Source organism: Cyanistes caeruleus, chromosome 13, assembly GCF_971803275.1.
Source record: "Cyanistes caeruleus chromosome 13, bCyaCae1.hap1.1, whole genome shotgun sequence".
Classification (NCBI taxonomy): domain Eukaryota; kingdom Metazoa; phylum Chordata; class Aves; order Passeriformes; family Paridae; genus Cyanistes; species Cyanistes caeruleus.
The window spans coordinates 15,971,339-15,992,474 of record NC_141713.1 but is presented as its reverse complement, the minus strand read 5'-3'; the positions used below and the strand labels follow the sequence as shown (position 1 = coordinate 15,992,474).

At 39.4% G+C, this 21,136-nt stretch overlaps 1 protein-coding gene and 1 long non-coding RNA gene across 11 annotated transcripts in view; both read left to right on the top strand.

Annotated features, from left to right (window-relative positions):
* Window positions 1–21,136, top strand: part of RORA (RAR related orphan receptor A) — a 396,157-nt gene that overhangs the window by 231,102 nt on the left and 143,919 nt on the right. The window lies entirely within an intron of this gene.
* Window positions 1,644–19,846, top strand: LOC147650729 (uncharacterized). Its single transcript, XR_015275765.1, has 2 exons — window positions 1,644–18,799; window positions 19,606–19,846. It is a non-coding gene; the product is annotated as an uncharacterized LOC147650729 (long non-coding RNA).

The following is a 21,136-nucleotide window of genomic DNA, read 5'->3' as shown; positions in this document are numbered from 1 at the left end:
ACTGGGCAAATCAGCACATTGATCTTGTGTGCTGCCACTTAGTCTCCTTTATGACAATTTATATATTAATAATATATATGTTATAATATAATTTATATATTAATTATTATTAATTAGTAATTAATATATAATTTTATATATCTACTATATATTATATTATATATTATATTAAATGATTCCTTAATAATTATTATTGTATTATTAATAAATATATATTATGTTAATAATTCTGATGCATTTTGAAAGTTTGCAGTATATCACACAAAAGGGTCAATTTACTTGGCACCATGGGCAGTTTCAGCTCAACTAATTTATAAAAAATGTAAATCAGTTTATAAATTATATTTCATGGTGACTAAATATCAAAGAAACAATAGAGAAAGGAGGTTTCTGTGCCACACATAATTATGGAGATTTTGGATAGACAGAATGTCAGGGAGAGAAGAAGAAAGCTGTCTCCTTTATATACTACATGACTATTTCTTCATCTCAAAAAGCTGACTTCCAGCCATGAAGAGTTAACATTCATGAGGAATGTGTGGAAACCTTACATAACTCGTTCAGTCTCATCTCATGGGTGTTTCTCTGTACACTCTGCCAGAACTAATTTCACGGTTTTAAAACAACTCATGGTACAAAAAGAATACATAATGAGTTGCCGTGAGATATGATTGTTTCCCATCTGAGGGATAGAAAGACCTGTAGCTCTCCAGGACTTATTAGGAATCATTTCTCAATTAAGTATGGGATGTATAGCTTAACAAAGGCTGTGTGGTTCCTCTTGAATACATCAGGGTTTGACTGAGCAAAGCAGACCTTTTGAAAGCATTTGAGATGCTCTTCCCCCTCCTTTTCCCCAGCATCTTTTCCTCTACTAGTTTATAAATTCAAAGAGACCGTAAGCTTGTGTAGACAAAAAACACTGACCTGGCATGGTCTGTCTTATCCTGCCTCCTGAATCCCTGTCACATCTTAAAGTTTGAAAACAGACAAAGCTTTCTGGTGCTGTCAAAAAAGTCATCTTTGAGAAAGGAAGCAGCATCCAAACTGTCAAGACCAATACTTTCTCCCTCTCAGCCAGTGATGTTTCACTCCTGAAGCCTGCACAGCAATAAACTACTGACTTCAGTTACCAGAGACAGAGCCTACACAAAGTGCTGTCAAAAGCAGAGTCCAGGGAAAAAAGTTAGATGAAATGAGATGGTGAAAAGGAATCTCTTCATTATGACATCAAATATGTACAGAGAGATAAATTAGGTGCCCCTTCTAAGAAAGGCAGAAAGCAATGTTATACAACCCCCCCCCCCAATTATATAGAATGGGGCATGCTTTAGAAAATGTGCCTAGGTTATAAGCCAACACTTCAGAGCACATCTTGTCTTAGTTTGAAAAACAGCCTTTTGGTTAGTGAAATTAAAAAAACAGAAAAGGGAAAAAAAAAGTTCTGATTAGTTGGTTGTTGCAGAGACAGCAGACCATAAGACCACTCTTCCCACCTCTGCATTTCAGGCAGATGTGAAGTAGAGTTGAAGTTCAGTTTGATAGCTCTGGCAAGGTCACATATCACTTTTTGAAGCAGGAAGTCACAGGGGACTTAATTGGCTAATATTTGCCCAGGTCTTTCCAAGTCATAAAGTGAGATTTATTTCCAAGTATCAGAGCCACTTCAGTTGAAATGAGTTAAAGTAGCCTTAAACACTAAGGGAAATTTATGAGGATCTTTGGACCTCCAGAATACTTCACTAAAGCAGCTGGGATTACTAGTAAAATTTCACTGCTGTAAAAATGTGATTTGAAACAGAAATGTGGCTGGATTGAGAGGGATCTCCCCCAACACAGTCCATGGTGTTAGTGTGCAGCTGGGAGCCCTATCATTTCAGTCAGCAGTCCTGAATGGAAAATACAGTGTGATGACTCACTGTTTTCTACATCTTCTTGTGCTGGGAGCATAGAAACAAGGCAAAGATTCCTTGGGCTATCCCCTTATTTGCCCTGCTGCTCTCTAGGGAGGGTTGTTACCAATATCCTTTTTGTAGCTAGAAAAGAGAGGAGGGGTGGTGGGAAGGTACAGAATTGCATCATTTCTGTGCTGCCAGGTGCCCATCCCAGGCACAGGTGAGGCTTTAGTTGCAAGGAAGGGTTACTCTGCTCTGTCTGCTGGGCAGAAGTGGTGACATGAGAGAAGATGTGGTGGCAGGAAGCATGAAATAATTTAGATTAACCTCTCAAATTTTCTGTAACAGCAGTGCTGGAAGTCCTGCTAGTTCTTGGAAGAAATCCAAGAAAAAAAATTTCCATGCTTCTTATCCCAAACTCACTAGTGATGAAGGAAATTTTACTTCAGTAAAAATCATCTGTGTCCCAATAGGAAATATACCTTTTTATAGTTTTTTTTGGGTTTTTTTTTCACTTGCAAGCCCTGTCATTTTTAATATGGGAAAGAGCCAGATGATGTGAGGCACAAACACACGTTGATTCTCTTTTTAGAAAACCAGTGAGAATAGGGATGCAAATTAGTTCACTATACAGTTCTAATTAATCAGCCTCTCTTCTCTTTTCTTTATTCCAGTTACCTTGAATTAGAAGTCATGTTATCCTTTGGGTTCTGACTGACTTAATGTTTTAGAAAACTGCCAGCTCGTAATCTGACAAGGAAGTCAGAAAGGGTCAATATTCTTTGTATTGTAGTTACTCCAAAACAATGACTGATTTTAGTTAGAATGGTATTTCAGGGCTATTTTCTTTCTCATATTTCAAAGCACAGCTGAAAATAAAGGGAGTGTGCCCTAAGACACTGACTGTAACATATGTTGAAGGCGTGTTCTATAAAGATAAACCAAACAGTTCCCCAGAATTAGCTGTAGATGGAATCTAGATTTGATTATGCTGTTTGACCTGTCCAAGATTCAGAAATGTCTGAGCCTGAGGTTTTTTTTGATGGTCTGTTTTGCAGGGGAGGGAGAAGGAAAGATTGTGGTAGAGTAAGCAGAAAATTATTCAGCAGTTCCCTGTTACGTTCATTAAGAAGGCAGAGTGAGGCACTGAACTGTTATTTCAGTCAAATCTTCATTTCATTTATGTCAGTATTTTGTAAATAATTAATATGACATTTTAAGTTGACTTGTTTCCCAAAATAGCTGGAATACAATAATAAACTGCACTGCAGTCAGTAGAAATAGCTGTAATACCATGTCCTGTTTTGAGATTATTTTTCACTTACCAGTCAAGCTGAATATTAGTGCTTCTAGGTAGGAGGTTATTAACTGTATTTGCTCTTTGAAGAGAAAAGAGCTCTTCATAAAGGTGACTTCGACAGCAAAGGAAAATTTCACAGCAGTAGCCAATTTCCTCAGGGAACAATTGCATGATTTCCCAGCCCAATGTAGATCTACTCTTCTGCTCACTTAGAGGCAGGGGCAAGAAAGCACGGGAAGCCATAGAGACGGGAACAGGGAAAATTTCAAATGTCGTACAGACTTTTAACTATATCAATGCCAAGGGCAGTTTCTCAGATAGCCAGAAAACCATGGAACTGAACAGGGCCCAAATTATAGCTCTCCAGCAAACCAAATAAAGCTCAAGAAAGCTCTTGAAGTTTTACAAAGTCCTTTCCTGGATGTTTTTCCTCAGGAAAGGAACATTGAACATTATCTATACTGCCATCCTCCAGGATCTATGAGTTGTCTTCCTTGCCTGCTTTATGGGGAACTATTTGTGCTGATGACCTTGTGCACTTTTGGGAGTGGAAACGTTCCTGCTACTGAAGCATCATTCCTTAATGTTTAGGGTGGCTGAGGAACAGAGAAAAAATCATTAGAGGATCACTCAGTGGCACACACTAACTCCAGGGCTGAAAAGATGACATTAACCTACAGGCAGAAGTGGCAGAGTGCTACGCTATTAATTTTGCTCATTTATTAAATGTCTGTGAGATTTTTGCAATGCAGCCCAGTTGAACTTGCTAGCTGTTTTTTTAACCTTAGACAGAAGACAAGATAAAGCCCAAGGAAAGATGTATTCTGTAACATTTAAATGGTGTGCAATTCATAATTAGCTTTAAGGTTTGACTTTGGCCAGTTGAGCAGAGACAGGTTACTTTATTTTTGGAGTTAAGGTTTTCACCTCACTACTGGGGTGCAACATTCTGGAAAAGCTGGCAATGACTGATGTACATGGCCAGCTTTTATGTGTTCAGATTAACTCGTATGGACACTTACTATTCTGGCTACTGTGGGGTCACTGATGCTTTTAAACATCACTGAAGGGTCACTGCTAGACTCAATGAAATCCCAGGCTCCCAGAATTTTTCTTCTGTGTTCTTATTCATGTATTAGAATTCCAGAGTCTTTCATATGTTCTGCCTTCAAATTTGACTTATGGTCATAGTCTGCAAAAAGAGGACTGCTCAGCTAAATTTAGCCAGTGAAAAGAGCAGGAAAAACTTTCAAGCTGTATTTTCTAACACAGTCACTGTGTCCCACCCCCACCTTCCTGACCCCTTTTCCCTTTTCTTTCCAAGCCATGAGAAATGTTACCACCACCTCTAACTTTTCTCGGCCAATTGAAGAATAAGTTTTAATTTTAATACCCCTCTCAAGCTATAACATTTAAGGAAATACAGGTTACAAATTGTGTATTTTTTCCGCTAGTGCTGACAGGGGAAAGTAATTTCTCATTCTCTTTCTTTTCCTCTTTTCCGCTTTGGGATGCCAGCCTTGCAAATCAATATTTCATTTTGAAGAAGCCATGTTTGATGCCAGTTCTACTTATTTGCTTTGCAGTCACTGCAGTAATTCTTTGTAGCTCTGTCAGTATGTAAATTAAACCAAGCATAGATAGCTTTGTGTTGCTTAATGTTCAGCTGATAAAAATTAATGTGGTGTGAAATGAGCATTTTATCTGACTGCAGATACAGTGCCGGAGTTAATTAGACTGGCAGAGCAAAACGTTATTAAACATACAGGCCCCTGATCATCAAGAGCTGGGTGAACCTCAAAACTGTGGGTTTGGGTGGGCAGTGTAATGTAAATTGACTGAGGCAGGCTCAAAGCAAACATACTGGGAATGGTGCTCTAGTTCAGCAATAAGACATGACAGACAGAGCGGTAGTGCTGATGAATGCATGCCTTGGGTGCACAGTGTAAGGTACAAGGCAAGCCAAATGCTTCCAGCACGCTTGGGAAGTGCATTAATCAGCATTAACACATGATCTACAATGTCTTATTGTCATTAAACATTGCCACTTCTTAAGTTCAGAATTCAATGACAGTTAAATGATCAGTAAGCCAAATCAAATAAAGTAGCAAAACATTTAATTCAGCAGAAGTTATTTCAGTAAAAGTATTTTCATACATTTAGTTAGCTCTCTTGGAAGATTGCCTTGCAGCACTGGTGTATACATTGCAATTTTCTCTAAAACAAAAAAACACTAACAAAGATTTTTTTTTTTTCCTAGATGCTAAATATATCCTGTAAGTATTGTCTCACTTCATCTCTATTGTCTGAATATAGAGCCTATTTTGATATTCCCAGTATTCTGTTTATGCTGGATACATTTATGAAGAGACTCAGATGCATTGTTATATTGCCATGAAAAGCTGTTTTGGATACAACCGAACTGGCCTCTGCTTTTGGTGCTGTGATAGCTGAGTTTGTAACGATGTCCTCAGTATTACTGCCTAGGCAAGATGTGAATCAAATGGTTTTAGCCAGTGAAACCCACAACAATTCATGTTTTTTAGACCACATTTCCTAACATGTATTTGGGGACTTTTGGCTGTGGTGTTTACTTGAAGAGATAGGAAGCTCTAAGTCATTAAACAAAGCTACAAGCCAACAGCCAGAATGTCAGGAGCTTCTGTGGCACTCAACAGGAATCTGGAGGCTGAGCAGATCACCTGAGAGGAAACTCTATTGAACAATTTACACAAAGGACCAGTTGGCACTGAGGGTGGGGTTATGCAGTGGATGTGACTGGGCAGTAAGAGCTCCAGAATGATTTTCTGCCTCCTTGTGAGCCTAGAATGCTGCTGAACAACCTCAGTTTTAATTCCTGGCAACCTCCCTCTTAAATAACCCCTCTTGGCAAGCCTGGGAGTCTGACATATTTTTACCTAGGGCTTCATCCTTATGATACTCGCATAAAGAGTATTTTCCCAAACCTGATGTTTCTCTGTAATGCAGGTGATCTGTTTTATGCACTTAATCTGTTTATCTTTTACTTCCTTTGCTTTGACAGTACTATATATGCTTATGCTCCAGTACTTAGCCTTAAATGAGCAGGCCTTTTGTTTTTCAGTTGTTAGTTCCTTTGTCTTGTGCTGGTCTGATGTCCATATGTTCCTCCAAACTGGTGGTGCTATTTCCCTCTCAGCACCTTCATACTGCAAATTGCTGTCACAGTGCTTGCAAAATGTAATGCCCTGCTCTCTACTGGGTTGTCTTCAGCAGGTGAGGTGGTGGGTGGGTTCTGAGTGTTTTTATGAAGAGCCCTTCATGCTTTTGCATTACATAATAGTCAGCAAGAGTCCTACTTTACTGCTTCTGAGTATTTCTGAACAGTACACACAGCAGAGACTAAATATTAGGAGCAGACAGCAGGACCTCAGTTGCTCTTCTCAAAACTATTAAAAACGAGCAGAGGGTGGTGAGTACTTACATGGATGCACAAATTGATATCCTTTATTAACCACATAATTTGCTTGACACTGACTGGAACTTCCCAGCATAATTGAAGAATTTCAGTTTTTTGGCTCAGTCTCAAAGGATCAGTGAAAAAGTGACCAAGGAATCCTCTGAATGTTATACTAAAACCTCACAATAGGAGGATTTGAGAGGACTTTCTCTACATGCCCGTTACTTTAATGTGTGTTTGTGAGAGATGATATAAGGCTATCTTATGGTAGCCTTAATCTTTAAGTATTCGTATGCACTGCTTTGCCTTCCTTATCCCTTCATGATTTTCAGATAAAATCCAAATTTCCACTCCACTTTAAAGTATTTATTATTTAAAAGAAACACTGTGAATTCCCTTCCTGTTTTCAACAGAGTTGGAATACTCAAGAAGTTGGATTGTGTAATTTCAAATCCCATGCCATTGTTCTCTTCCCTCCAAATGTCACAATTTAGTGTTATACATCTATTAGATCCTGAGAGAGCTGCACATTGCTGGTAGCTTCTTCTGTGATGAAGGTGGAGTCAATCAGGTTACTCCTAGTCCAGAATTTCTGGTGTGCTCTGTTAAATTTCTCTGTGCTTATAGATACACAGAAATGGAGCAAGAGCAGTATTAATTACTGTCCTAACCAGGAATTAAGTAATTTGCCAGATTAGAAACAACTCCTTGCTAATCTGGAGTGACCTATGTGCTGGATCCTATTGGGTTCCTCCACTCCATTTTTCACCTTACTGAGAGCTACTCAGTTCTTTGAGGAGTGGCACTTTACTTAATACTATTTTCTTTATGTTCTTCAATTTTTAATTTTTTTTTTTGTTCATTTTCTTTATAATTCATTCTGTCCTGTACAAGGGGCTTCAGTGCATGTATGAAGACATCCAGTTGTTCGGAACTGGTTTTGGCCTTTAACCTAAGGGATCATATGTATATCCTTTAAGCTACTGTGTGATTTGTTTTCAATATTTCCTTTCTAATTTTCCTTTACCAGGAAATAAAAATTAGATCCCTTCCTCTGTAGTAACCTGTATTTGCTGCCTTTTACTACTGCAGTGTCCTAGGCCAAATTCTCAGGTACATTGCTTTTTGTATATTCCTTTTTGTACAGCTGTCCAGACTTTTCACTGGCACAAGTTATGAGTTCCTGGGGCCTCAGTTTGGAATTTTGGAAAGATATGTAAAATTATAGAAGCTCATTTTTTTTTGGATGAGAATTCTCTGTTGAGAATAGCCTCTTTTGGATTTTCCAGACTTCTCTCTATTTCGAATTAGACATAAGAAGAAACCAAAGCAAACAAAGGCCACAACAACCAGTACCACTACTTAAAATTATTATGGCTGCTGCAAATCCAATAAATCTCTGTTGGACCTAAGATAATTTTAAAATAAAATCATGATATTCAAGACTTTGACCACCACCTGACTGGCAGGGGAGAAAAAAAAATCTCTCCTCCAAATAAATAAGTAGTTTGAGTTTTTTTTAATTTAGTCACCTAGCACTATCCATACCTTTGGTGAATTATAAAGATGCAATAATTTTGCTCTAATGTGAACTTGTACTTAGTTCTGTAGCTTCCAGTGCTGTAAAAATGAGTATAGAGGACCAAGCTGTTGTCAGTGTTAGCCAAAGCTGTTCATAAAACTTCTATCTCTAGAAAAATACTCTTAGACTTCTTCCTCTTTTTGATTCAACAGAAGAATGTGAAATCTTGATCTTACTTTGTGAAGTCTAAATCAGGCCCAACAGAGAAACAGAATGAGATGCCACATTTCTGAAGTGCTGATCTTCCTTCCCCTTGTTCACCCTTTTCTCACAGTTACTCAAATGGCAACCCAGATTAATAACGATGCAATTTTCTTACACTGCAAGCTAAAATAAATTGCTTACCTTAAATCCAACATTTATGTGGCAGTACCAAAATCCTTACCACCTGGGATAGTTTTCAGAAGAGTGAGGATTTATTTAATTATAATTTTTATTGGTTTTGCTGCCAAAGATTCATAGGGCCACATCTCAAACTGGAAATAAACTAATAGGGTACTGCTTGCATTTGTATTTGCTCAGGAACCGACTTTGTCCTTTAACAAAATCTGAGGGTCTGTCTGAACAAAATCATGTTTGGAAGGGGCCACTGAGAATCAGCGTTTGATCATCTGTTGTGTGCTCCTGTCCTTCTTGAAATGATTTGTATACTGAAGCAAAAAAATTAAAAACAACAAACACCAAACTACCAAATGATAGAAATCTGTCATTTAATTTCATTTATTCAATCACGTTGGTGACTTTAGATGAGCTACTTTTCCTTTGTATCACTCAGCATTTCCAGCAGTGATACAGATGTCTGTGGCTTGGTCCTGCACAATCCTTTCATTCCTACGTGCCTGCTCATGAAGTTTAGTTGCGGAGTGCCGGCAGTAGTGGTCAGTATCATTTGTCTCTGGATTACAGCCTCAAGTGTGTGTGTACAAATGGCTGAGATTAATTCACTTCACAGCTCTCCCTAATTGTGAGATCCAAACTCTGCAATGTTCTACCCTAGGGGAAAAAAAAATTAAAAAGGGAAAGAAACCAACTTCTATAAAATCTACAGTCCATTAGAAGAGGAGGAAGGCTGTTTTTGTAGCAGTGAGAGCTGTAACACCTTGGAGCTAGATGTGTGTTCCTGCCTGCTTTCTCCCCGCTGTTGTGTAACTGTGTCCTGACCCCGAGCCAAGCTCCCGGTGGCTCTGGAGCTCAGCTCAGCGAGCTGTGGCAGGGTGGGAATTCTCCTGGTGCACTTGGCAGGGTGCTGCCAGCGGGGAGAGGCACGTCCCGGGCTGGAGGATGGCTCAGTGCTCCAGAGCAGCTGGATTTAGTGCACAAGCTGCTGCCTGCTGCCTCCGTGCCGATGGAATGTTGGAAAAGGCGCTGAGCAGAGGACAGAGCCCGAGCAGTGAAATTCGTGGCACTGTCGTGCCAATCTGCATTTCTGCCCTGCCACATTAACTTGGAGTTACCACTCTCATTATTCCCCCTCATGGAAGCGACAGTCTGTTCCAACAGTGAAAAAACCATCAGCATGTGGCTGCACAGGCACTGGATTGCAGGCTGAGCTTTTGTTTTGTTTTACTTGTACTTCCAAAGCCTTAAACCTTAAATTCCAAAGTTGTTTAGTTCAGCCTCGTTCAGCTTAATTGCTCTAAATGGGAGAGATTTGTACAGGCAGGATTGTGGCACACATGGATGTGCATGGATAAATCTGAAATAAATGTGAATAATGGCATGTTTTTATAGGCATTCAGTGAGAAGTTAGTACTTGCTAATATTCCAAAAATTTACTTTGAAACTAAGGTCTGTGGCTGATATAGGAAAGGATTATGTCAATCCCCCTAGGTATCCCTAGAAAAAGCCTCTTAATTTTACCGTAACTTTCTTTGCCTATCTAGAACATTACGACTTTTATTTTTCAGAGCAATGGTTTGTAGTAAAATATGAAAAATGCCTTTTTATAGTTAACCTAAATATTAGGTACCCTCAGCATTACTGAGTCAGTCTAAATAAAAAAACACTTCAGCTTACAGGAAAAACTGCTTCAAAGAAAACAGCAGCAGCTATAGGAAAGGTAAGTAAGTCTGTGTTTCAATAGCTCAGTGTTCCTTAGAGGGTCACAGAAAGTTCATGAGAGACCATGAAGTTTGTTCTAGCCAGGGTTGAGCCAGCTACATTTCATTTCCAGCACTGTTCACAGGGGCACCTGATAAACATGCCCTGCATGGTTTGCTCCCATTCCTTGCTTGTGCACAGCCACCACGAGCTGCCAGAAGTAGTTCTGTGGTCTCACGAGAATGCTCCCAGCAAATCATTCCAGGTGGGCACAGACCAATGGACCTAAAAATGCCCATGTGTGCAAAAAATCCTCAGTGACATGTAAGGCTGTTCCTTAGAGTTCTCCATTGCCATGGAGTGGGCACTTCCTGCATTTTGTATGGACTCAATTATCTCCAGCAGTCCGTGCGAAGTTGGTAAAGCAGGGAGAGCAAAACTAAAGATTTTAGTCATTGTAATGCAGCTCCCCTTCCCTCAGTCATGTATTTATTGAAATTAGAGATGGGGTAGGTGACAGCACTTGATAGCAGTTGCAGAAGCAAATTTGGGTGTGAGTTTACATCTCGGTATTAGAATGATTTGTGTATCACCATTGCATGTGGAAATTCTGGTACTAGATTAGCATTCTTATTGTGTATCCTGCTTTAATATTTTCTGTAAAAATGTGCTAAATGAATCCCAGAAATTTTGTTGCTGACATCTGTCCATGACCAGTATTCCCCACCCAGTCATTACCTAACACTTCATGAGTTATTTAGTTCACATGCACAAAATTGTGTTAGGTACAGAATGGTGCAAAAGCAGACCAGGTCAGTTCAGTTTTGTAGTGAAATGTGGCTTAGGGAATTTGTGTGAGAGCTCTAACTTGAGTCATTTACGAGGTCTTTCCACAAAATTACTTCCTGGCAGGAAATCCCAATTTGCTAGAGCCAATGCCTTTCATGTAATCATTTAGATGTAGCTCTTTGTGCAGAGAGAGGCAATTTCCAGTCAGGGTTGTTGGGCCAGACCCCTGACTCACCAGCTACCGCCACTAAGCGAGATTCAGAATAGAACTGAAACTTCATTCTGTCACCTCCCCACTGAGTAGATATGGGCCACTTATGTCCTGGTGTCTTTTTAGTAGGAGCTGCTTCACATAGCAGAAACAATTAATGATTCAAAACATCGGGAAAATATAAACTGTAATTCTGCCTTAATGAGCAGCAGGTGATCTGATGGAGCCTGAATGCTGCAAAGTATCCTTTTGTCATTTTAATTTCACCTGGGGATCAGGCTGCTTAGAACACCAAGAAGGCACCAGAAGTTGTAGGATAAGTTAGAATTTCTGCAAATATTGCTTCAATTAGGATGAGCACTTAATTATTTGGATGCTGATGTGTAATTGGATCTGCAGCCAAAGCTATAAAACTTCAAAGCGTGAGCTTTATCATCAGATTTCCAGTAGCACCTTCTGTGATTCACACAGAGATGGCCGCCTTTTGTTCTCCAGCTCCAAACCTGGTCAAATTCCAGGGGTGCAGAGAGGCAGCATGGAGTTCCATAATATGGCTGTGGCTTTTTTTTTTTCAGTAATTGTCACCTTCATCTGAAGATACAGCTTAGTGTTCATGTGGAAAGAATCCAACCTTTTTCATTAGGGCAAACATGGGGTTGTTTCTGCGTAGAGGATTGCCAGCTGTGAGAACACAGCACCTTTAGCTATCCCAAAGCAATTGGTATTTGTGTCTGTAACTCTGCTGGGTCTCTCTCTATATCCCAAACCCCTCTGACTGGTAACAAAGGAGTGAAGAAGATGTGTTTGAAGATGAAATGAAGCAGGAAAAAAACATTCCTTGCTTGGTTTGCTCAAGTGAAAGAAATTATTTACCTGAGACCTGGCATGCTTAAACTGTGTGGTGGAGTTTGGTGCAGAGATCCATCAACTGGCCTAACTGCAAAACTAGAAGTTGTGTATCTTCTTCAGCATGCCCCTGCAAAACTGCTAATCACAAACAGTGTACCAGTCTGGCTGCAATTGTTTCTTTTGTGGCTCAGCTGGTACTTGTACAGGCTTCTCTGCTGTCAAAGCGTTCAGGCAGGAGGATGCTGTGAAGGTTGTGAATTGAGCCTATTCTAATATCTTGTACAAAGCTATAGATAGGCTGGTCTCAGATGGTAATGAGTTTCACAGGCAGAGTAAGCTCGGAGTTAATGATGTGCTTAGAGTGACTCCACTTTCTCCAGGAAACGTGTGTGAACATTCCAAGGGTAGCTGAGGTTCTGTTTTGTCCATTTTGGAATTTTCTGTCACTTTCCCTCATATGAATTACCCTCTTCAGTCTTCTGAATGTCTTGGGGATTAACTTTATCTATCAATAAGTTTCATCATTTGCCACTTGCTAAAGGTTTTTAAGCTTGTTTTTAAAATGTCCATTCTGTGATACTTTTTATTGTCACCATTTGTGGTGTACAGCAAAGTTTTCCATTTGTGTCTCATAAGTGCTAAAGACAAGCATGAAGCTGGAGCTCTTGGGTTGTTTTCTTCACAAGAAATGGTGCTTGACATTTCTGAGTTTTAGATATGCCATCAGGTGACTGTTTGATCCCTGTTTCTCACTGAACCAAGACATTTATAATGAATTAAGTTAAAATACACTTTGCTACTGGGTGACATGACTGATGTGGTTGGCATGCCAGTTAATCACTCCATTAAAATGTTGAAGACGGATTTTAAATTAATGAAGCTGACGTGGTATGAAGGTTGTAGCCTGTATATTTTGTGGAATGTTTGGTTTCCTCCACTATTCCAGCTTCTTTTGACCCCTGTAACTCTAGGAGTAGCAAAATTTGGATCTTATGTATATTGTACATTTTTTATGACTTCTGTAGGGCAGAGTTCCATGCTAGAAGCATGAGAGTACACTTTTGGGGGGGGTTTGTTTTGTTTTTGTTTGTTTGGGTTCTTTTGGTTTGTTTCCATCTGTGATAACTAATTCTCATGACAGTTCTGGAGAACGACAAGATACAAATGCCTTAGATCTAATTTTGCTAAGTCACAGACTTGTTTTTGAATTAGCACTTGGATAAATTTCTCCATGCAGATTAAAGGAAGCAATGCTTGAATGAAGTTTTTTTTATAGCTGGGTATAACCCTTGCAGCCAACAAAGGACAAAGTTGATTGAACTTTGAAAATCTTTCCTGGATGAAAAAAACCCCAAACCCACCCTCCTGCAAAAGAACCCAAAATCTGGTCTGTCTCAGAAACTTCAAGACATGCCTGGGTTAACGAGCTGGTATTAGTCAAACTGTAAAATAAATCAGGAAGATTTCTTAATGTTGTTTTTTTATTTTTTTTTAAGTTGTACTCTGCATTACATTTGTTCCTCCAAAATGTACTCCTTGCTAATTGTTTGGGGCTGGAGCATAGTGTCAGTCTGCTCAGCAGAGGAGAGGAGTGTTTACAAAAGCTCTGTTAACCCTTGGCACCTTGAGTAGCAGTAGAATCTGCTTAATACAGATTTTACTGTATGGTAGATAGAGTTTAGTGCTTGCTCCTTGTTTTGTAGAGTCAATTAAAAACCCTGCTCGATGCAATGCTCATTGTGGATTGCAAGTATTAGCCTCTAAGTGAAAGTCACAGCATTTGGTAAATAAATACATTTGAATATGCACTAAATTTATGTGGGGACTGAAGCTTATTTACATTAGTGGACCCATTTTCTGAATCTACCCACATGAGATCAAATGAACTCCAAATGGTTTTGGGTTTTTAAATTTATTAAAATTCTGTGTTCAAGCGAAGAGGTTTTTTTAATTTATCTTTTTTTAGTCAGACTGAGCCAATTTATCTACAAGTTGGGTAAAACAGGACATAACTGCTAAAATCCACATTCCAATGCAAAAGAGTGAAACTCAGCAAAAGGGATGAGTTAAGTATAAAATTAAATTTTATTTTTCATGTCTGCGTTGCCACAGTGAATGAGGTTTGAAAGGGTAGGGAGTAGCACTCAATTCACTGAAGTGTGACAATTCTTCCATGTCAGTGATTTCAAGCCTGAAGGGGATGACATCCTGTAAGCACATTCATCCATTTGTGTTTATTAAATTAAAGCCTACATGAATTTGCAACAACAGACTGTTCATTAACAGAAAAAGAGACTATTGCTTTCCTCTTGGGACTGTTTTGGCTTTGATCCATTGATCTATTTTTTACATTGACATAAATATTAGGGTTTTGTTTGTATTGGTTTTATTTCCTTCCTGTGAAAGATGAGATGATAAACAGTAAAAAAAAAATCTCATCATGTTAATATGTACCATATACTGTAAGCAGTATATAATGAAATAAACAGTTCATAAAACACTACCCCAAGTGAAAAAGAGAATCCTGATTTTTTTTCTCAGCTATCTCTGCTAAATTGCACTGTACTTTGCTAGGTGTACAGGTGTTGGGTGAAAGGCAAAAAGAAATAAACACTAACTAGGCAGTATTATGCAATGTGTTATTTAACACATGTGTTTCAAAAGCACCCAAAGACTCACGGACAAAAGCTGTATTTTTATTGTGCAGCACTCTGAGCAGAGCTAGGGAAATAACAGTGCTACCTCAAAGGGTGTGCTCTGAAGCTGCACATGAGACTGAGAGAGTAAATCTCAGCTGCAGTTTTTCAGAAGCTCCCCAGTTCCCTTCTCCCCCTTTTACAATAATGCATATTTCAAGCAATTGGGAAATATCTGTGTTATCAAATCAGCATCTGTCTCTGTACAAGAAGGCAGAGGATTACAGGAAAGGGGTTACAGTCTCCCTGAGCAGTTGATGAAGTTCCTGAGAAAGGGTAGAAAGGAGAAAGACTTCAGATGTTTTTGCAAGAAGCTACAGTTGAGCAGAACACGATAATAGATACAGGGGTCCCAAAGACTGGATACTTGAGCTCAACAGAGAATACAATATACATAAAAGATGAGGGTGTAATTTGAGGGATACAGAAATCATTGCCGTAGTTCTTCAGGGTGAAAAAATTGTCTGTGTAGCAAGAGAGAGAGCAAAGATTGCTTTTGAAATACAAATTCTGTTGTGAGAGTAAAACAATGGATCCAAAGAAGAGAGAGGAATGAAGTGACAGAGTAGTCATGCACTAGGGGTGGGTTTTTTAGGGCAGTGGAATTAGCACCTGGAGCTGGCTCATGCTGTGGAGCAGGTGTGGTACTCTGCACAGGAGGGTCAGATAGAAATCAGTATTTTGCTGAGGTAAAAAATGGATACAGCATGTATAAAAAATGGAAATGGGCTGGTTATTGAAGCTGAAGCTGCAGAGAATGAGTGTGGGATTGTGTGACAGTGTAGCCAGCAGTGAGTCAGAGAAAAGGCAGAGCCAACAGAAAACAAAAGCCACATGAAAAGGAGGGTGCGTCAAACTATAGAAAGCCTGGTTTGGTCAGGTTACTGGGGCTTCCTGGCTGTGGTAAGAATTAGAGGACCTCCTGGGTAGTTTAATGTAAATTGGGAAAAAATAGCAGAAGCCCATCACATCAGTAAGTATTTTTGCTAGCACTGAAACTAGCATATCTAAAATGGGTCATAAAAAAAATTTAAGACCAAGATAATTAGGCATATCATTGAGAATTCAGTCTAGGTGAACTGAATGGAATATTTCCAAACTGAATATAAGTAAGGTTGGTCAGACTATGCCTACCTATCCTTTCTTTCTTTTTGGTATTAAACAGAGTTAGTATTGAATAAGTTTGTAGAAAGAAAAATCACTGTGCTATGATAAAAAGGAAAATAAATTGAAATTCATATTCAACCAAGATGCCGAGATTATAACTTTTATTTATGCTGCTGAAACATAACCCTTCCCCAATGTGAAGCTGGGAGCATGAAATCTGTGAGAGATGTAGTTTTATGAGACTATTTCATACTGGTTTTCCTAAATTTTCTGGATTATTCCCCTCCGCGCCTTCATTATGTAAAAAAGAAGTCACAAATGATGGTCACTAAATTCCAGGATTCCTCATCAGGTATCACAAGGTCAGACTAACTCCCTTGAGGTCCCTGTAGCAAGGCACTGGCTGTGGGGGAGGCTGAAGCTGGTCTGAAATGTCCCACAGCTGTATGATGGGAGCTAAGGCACTGTTTGGATGCAAATCCCTTGGCCAGGCACTGGTGGTGGGGGGAGGCTGATGGGAGAACTCTGGCTCGTGTCTGTTCTCTGCCAGGACTGGAAGCCAGCATGTTCTGGTAGTTCTGTGTCCAGGTGCAGCCTCTTCTGCCACTGACCACTGGGCTAAAGCCTGCTGGGGTCAGCAGGCTCTGCACTGAGCAAGAGGGAGGCACAGAGTCCATCTGAGTGTTGTTTGAGATGGAAGTCATATGCATTGTGACACTTGGGAATTTCTAGCTAAGGAAATCCTTTCTGGTAGGTTCTTCAGCTGAAATAGTAAAGGTAGCAAAAGCCTTGCACATGGCTTCTGGTGATGAACTGATAGGGACACTTACCTTCTTTCCTGTTAACATGAATCCAGGAGTTGACAAAAGGGAGCACCTTCAATATGCAAAGCTCGTGCCTAAAGCAGGAAGGTAATGGCCAGAACAAAATCAGGTGGCAGGTCTTAGATTTGAAATTCACTGAGCAGCCTTTTCCCTGCTCCAGCCCTGCTGAGTGATTTGTCCTGAGTTTTTCAGCATTTGTACCGGGCGCAGAACAGCTGAATCACTCTGAAGAGACCTGTGGCACTTTGTCATTTAGTGACCTCTCTTCCACAAGGCCAGGCTGAAAGTCAAGGAGCTAGACACCCTAACTGGCATCTTTCTTAGTGTTCATGTAATCTCCTCTCTGGTGTAAACAGAAAGGAGAAAAGAGAAATAAAAATACCTTTTTTTTGAGGTGGTTACAGTGTGTATTGCCATAGTTATCTCATTCTTCAGAGGCAAGCTTGGCTTTCCAGTACCATTATTAGTGTTTTGAAAGTGATACATCTTTGGGCACAGCCTGTACTGCTGAGTGTTAAACCCTACAGCTATTCAGGCATTTGACTCCTCTGCAATTGTGCTTCTTTTTTCTTAATTAAATTGTTAATGCCAGTTTACTTGGTGCTTATTTACAAGCTGTAGTAGAAGAGCATTGTCCGTGACTCTTTCTAATGCATTGAATTTGCATGATTGGCAGTGACTTCATATTTGCAATCTATACATCAAATAAATAAGCATGATGATTTTGCAATATTTTTTATTAGTGACTCACTAAGTTAAGCTTTCTTATTAACTTCCTTAGACTTTCATAATAAATGGATAGTGTAGGTTATCAGAAGTTAATATTTCACTGTTCTTACTGGCTTACTTCAAAGTGCTAAAGAAGTTGGTTTGGCTGTTAAAAGGGTCTTTTTATAAAATGGAACAGTGGTTCACATCTCAGACTTCCTCTCAAACTTCAGAAAGGCTTGGATATGGGATTTTAGATTTATGTGTGTTCACAGACCATAATTTCACATGAAAAGAGGAAAAAGAGGTAGGAATACCTTGGATACTTAAGCACATACAACAAGGAGCTATAGTATAAATGACTCAGTTTAGGTGGCAGTAATTTCTGAAAAAAGGAAAGAAGATCCTTTTCTTTTACAGGTCAGAAAAGCTTTCTGGGACCCTCTCATGCTCAGCAGTTACTTTTGATGTGGGTCAGGTATGAATGCTTATTCTCTGGGTAAAAAAATGGCATAGTAAAATTGAGAAAGGAATAAAAAGAATATGCAACAAAAATACCATTTCAGTTTATCATTTTTCTCCCTTTTTTCCCCAAGATGGGCTGAGGCTTTGCAGCTGCCACTTAGAAACAATAACACCTGAAAAAATAAGGCTCTTTCTAAATGTGTTTGTGTTGTTGTTAGGGAGCTGACTGTTTTTAACCCAGTGCGAGTAGTAAGGCACACTTTTACCCAGTCAAACCATGAAAACAAAATTGATGCTGTGTCAGCATCTTGGCTGCAAATAACACTCAAAACAGATTATAGGATGTGCTAGGAATACAAAATAAGGTTAGAAATAATGCTTCAGCTGTGAGTTTTTTAGGCTGTGGAAATAATAGAGCATAATTTAGTAGAAGAGGAACCAGGGAGTCAGCATGCAGAGGAAAAAAATGAAAGGAGCAAGAAAAATGAAGAGAAATGGAAATAGATGTAGGGGAAGTTTGGCAAGTCCTATCAGTGGAAAATTCTTCTGCTGACTGTATGGAAGGGCCAGAAGGGATTTAAAGAGGAGCCAGAAGTCATTCTCACATAAAGAAAACAGGGACTGATCTTTGTGAGTGGTGCTTTGCAAGTCCTGAAGAGGATATGGAAATAGAAACTGGGTTTGTTAGCAACTTCCACATGAGCCCAGACTGGTGCAGGCCAGTGCTACAGACTGTTCACACATTCTCCCACCTTTCTGTGTGTGGCTGGAGAGCAGTGAGGCCTGCAGGCTCTCATCAAGTGGGATGTTCTTTTTCAGCAGGGGCTGCTGCTCATTCTTATCACGACCTGTCGCAGTATTGGGAGCGGCGAGAAGCACCACACGGACTCTCTTGTGAGTTGAACTGGAGAGTTCTTCAAGGTTTATTACCTCAGATCTTCTTTTATAGACCGATAGGTGAAAGTGCAGAAAGGTAAAACTCTTATTGGTCAGTGAACTAACACATCACCATCATTGGTCAGTGGGGTACACCACCCTCGACCTTCTCTTGCAAGAAAGCCAGGAATGGACAAACAGCACCTGCAAGGCTGTCTTCTGTCTCTGAGGATTGTTTTAATTCCCCCTTATGATTTCCCAGGCCACTTCCTCAGGCGAGACTGAGAAAGTTATGTGGCCTTCAATTCCACAGGCACTGTGCTCCCTGCTTTTGCTCATATTTAGCATCCATAAACTTGGGATGCGTATTTAAATTACATTGTTCTTGGGGTTTTACTTTATTTGAGCTATTAAATAGAATTCTTTAGTGTGACCCTCCTCAGTGCTGTGGAAGGCTGTATGGTGAACTGAAAGCAGCTGTCTCTGTGAGGTGGATAAATACATATTTGCCTTTATACTACTTGTTGAAATGCCATAATGAAGAATGAAGTTGAAACCATGAAGTGGAACAGAGTAATGAAAACTCAAACTACTGCTTTGAAAAGCTGTTACTGAAGTCTGGGTGTTCTGTGTCCTTCTATATTGTCACATCTGAGCTTTCCTACTCTATATTTCACCACAAACAAAACAAGTATTCCAGCATCTTTCTTCTGTTTTCAGCAGGGTGGGGATATGAATTTTTAACAAGAGATTGTTACTTCTTATTGAAGCAAACATAAGCTGAACTCCATTTTCAGGAAAGCTCTACCCTTTCTTCATTACAGGTTTTCTATCTCATGGATGTTTAGAACTTCTAGTTCTGCCAATAGTGGAAGAGCGGAGACAAAAATCTGAAAGCAAGATGCAAACTCAGCCTTCAAACAATGTAATCTCTCAGCAACCATTATGTTTAGAATAGCTAAAATCAGTCAGAAGCCTGGTGGGAGCACTGGCATATCTGAATAGAGTCCAGCCTGTGAGGAGATGAGTCTTGCAATCCATTAAACAACGTGCTACAATATTCAAGTTTAGATAACAAAAAGGCAGGGATTAATGTACACACATCCATACAGGAAGCTTTGATGCCTTCAAATACTCCTCATCTTCTGAAAACCAGTCAGCAGCATCGCCTACATATTTCACAGTAGTCTTCCCACCTGGGCATTTCAGCCTGACAGTGGGAAGCCTTTGGAAACGATAGTGAGACATCTTGGTGTAGCTTCCACTCCAAGATGTGATAGCTATGGTTTGGGGTTTGTTTATATATCTGTACAAACATTGACAGACACAGAGCTGAGCAAGCCAAAGCTGGATAATTTAGGATCAAATTTTGAACTGTAATGTCACAGATAAATAATGTGGTCAAAGTCTCCAAAGTCATTTGTCTGGTAGTAGTAATATCCTCCAGCAATAACTGCATTATTGAAAGAGGAATTGATACTTTTATAGGTGGTAACAAGTAAAAAGCTACAACAAGGTTCTTATATGCAAAAATATTCAGGTTGTGTAACTACTCTGCAACTTTTTATCTCGCACTTTTTTTTTTTTTTTTTTTTAGGAAGTTTGATTAATTTTCTGGATGCAGATAATTTTGGGTTAGAAAAAAAATTCAACTCAGATTCCCTACCCAGTGTCTATCACTAGCCTAAGGACAAGTGATCTAATTCTGTTTGATTTTTATCTTCAGGGTTTAGTACAGAGTAAGAAGTAGAGGGTGTATGAACCTAAGATAAACACTAACCAAAATATCACTGCAAAATATTTGGCTTAAAAGCAGTCTAACAGTTGTTCAAATGAGGGTAAAAGTGAAAGATAAAGTAGATTCAATTTTATCCTCATTTTCATCCTTGCCTATTAAAGAAACATTCACCCCTTTTGCGGAAGCAGTGGCACAGTAAGTTTAAAGCATTCCAGCCCAATGTAATAATTATTATTTTTACTCTTTTCTGGACACTAAACTTATTCAAATATGAAGGAATAAGAAAATACCCATTAAAATCAGTAAGGTTTTCCTTATATGTAAGGCACACACGTGTTGGTCCTTGATATTGATCCAAATCCATCTATGCAGTAATTAGCTGACACTTCCACTACTCCATTTAATTGACATATAGGTGGAAAATCTTTAAATGCACATGGCAAGAGTAATCTTTCTCAATCCCCTTTCCTGATGGGTCAATCCCCTTTGATTCCATGGTAGAGGAGACGCTGTGGTTTCTTTGCATGTAACCTCCAAATCCCATGGGTACAATACAATCTGTTAGTTTGGGGTTCTGGAATTTCACTGTAGTACTTACTGCTGCTCCATTAGTAAAA